The sequence below is a fragment of the Colobus angolensis genome, unplaced genomic scaffold (genome assembly GCF_000951035.1).
Source record: "Colobus angolensis palliatus isolate OR3802 unplaced genomic scaffold, Cang.pa_1.0 Scaffold72, whole genome shotgun sequence".
In the NCBI taxonomy this organism is placed as follows: domain Eukaryota; kingdom Metazoa; phylum Chordata; class Mammalia; order Primates; family Cercopithecidae; genus Colobus; species Colobus angolensis.
Genome location: NW_012120932.1, coordinates 4,469,884 through 4,471,806, shown reverse-complemented (window position 1 = coordinate 4,471,806; position 1,923 = coordinate 4,469,884). Strand labels below are relative to the sequence as shown.

The 1,923-nt window shown below is 41.0% G+C and overlaps 1 pseudogene; it reads right to left on the bottom strand.

Moving 5' to 3' along the window:
- Positions 1-730: 730 nt before the first annotated feature.
- Positions 731-1,808, bottom strand: LOC105501511 (annotated as a pseudogene).
- Between the last annotated feature and the right edge of the window lie 115 nt (positions 1,809-1,923).

Genomic DNA, 1,923 nt, shown 5'->3' with positions numbered 1-1,923 from the left:
CCTTCTTAAGTGCAAGATTCTTTCCTTGGCTACATGAAGTCTATTGATGAGTCTATCAAAGGAATTCTTTATCTCTGTTACCAAAGTTTTTATTTCTAGCATTTCCATTTTATTCATATTATAGTTTCCGTATCTCTGCTGAAATTACTCATCTGATTTTGCATGGTGCCAGTTTCTTCATTAGCGCTTTTACCATATTAATTACAGTTGTTTTTAAATTTTCTATCAGAAAATTCTAACAAACACTTCTGTCAGAGCTGAGTGGCTGAGTGTGGTTTTGATGATTGCTTGGCCACTTGGGAATGAGTTGTAATTGATTTTAAATCTAGACAGCTTGTATTGAATACTAAAGACTGGGGTAGGGAGGCATTGAGCAATGTAAGCATTGAGCATGTACAAGGCACCGCATTGTAATGAGGCATGATTTTCTTCTTTTGATTTTAAAATTTGTACATGCCCAATGCTTACATTGTGCAGTTCAATGTTACTACAGCTTTTTTTTTTTTTTTAAAGGAGAAAAGCTCAGCTCTTCAAGCACGTTGGGGCAACCCCAGAATGTTGGCTGCAGGCTTCTAAAGGATGATCACTGGTTGTTTCACATATTCGCCATTTTTCTGGGCAAAAGCAATTCCAATTCCTCTGAAAACTTGTCTCCAGGATACTTCTCTGTCCTCAGCCAGATGAGATACAGATTGGAACCCACATCGACCTGATTCAACCAAGTGCTCCTTCAACGAGAGGGGCACGATGGTCTATCATCTGCTGACTGCTCAGGATTTGGATCCATCTCCGAATAAAGAGGTGGAGGTAAGAACTGAAACTCCTGGATATATGCAAACAGTGGTCCTTGGAGCATTCTCCCGAAGTCATCACAGGCATTCACAGTGGGAGATTGTTCTGCCTTTGTTCCTGTTACCACTTCTGCATAGCTGGGTGGTGCTTCGGGTCTTTCAGGAGTGGATAAACTGAGCCAGTTTATATGCATGCTACACTGCCTGCTGACATTTGAGGCTGTGGTACCCAACAGATGGAGAAGAATGGTGCTGATGGCAAGTGGCAAATTAATAAATAAGTCCATAGCTCCAGGAATATCCACATATTCTATTAGCGAATATTCCACACAGATTATACCACAGTGGAGAATAGAGGGAGAAACTGGTGGAATTTTCAACAACTTGCCATTCCACGTCTCTCTTTCCAGATGACAAGGATTCCTCATGCAAGTTAGCCTTCCTGTTTTACTTCCTTCATGGAAGACCTGTGTTTGGTAATGACTGACTTTGGCACCAGCATTTGGGATGAGCAGTTTTCAGTCTCAGCAAATATCTGAGTTGATTCACCCGTGGTATAGCCCTTCCTTTCAATTTTGGCATTTACGGATATTGAGCCTCAGGTAGAAAACCAGCAACCTAGCGTCTTTTCTTCTGTGCCTGCTTGAGGTGACAGTGATGAAGGAGTGTTCATATTTATATACTCAGGGACTGTAAATTCCTTCTTTGAGGTGACTGTTAGTAGCCAAGGCCTGTGAGATTCAGCTTTCACACAAGAGTGCACACACCACGACTGCCTTTGAATGAGGTAGCAAGTGGTGTCTGTGGAAGCTCAAAGCTGAATGCATATTCATGCCATCCTTGATGAATAGTGTTGAAACCTTCTTTGGAATTACCGTCGTCTCTTTTGTGTCCAATTAAGATATCTTTATGGTTGAAATATTCTACTTCTTCCATGTAATTCCGTGTATAGGCAATATTGGTGCCAGTGTTTCTAGATTCAGCCAAGTGTATTTCCAAGCGTCCTCTTGCATGAATTTTTAAGAGATTTTACTCTGATTTTTGCCAATAACAACTACTACTACTACTACTACTACTACTACTACTACTTCTTCTTCTTCTTCTTCCTCTTCCTCTTCCTCCTCCTCCTCCT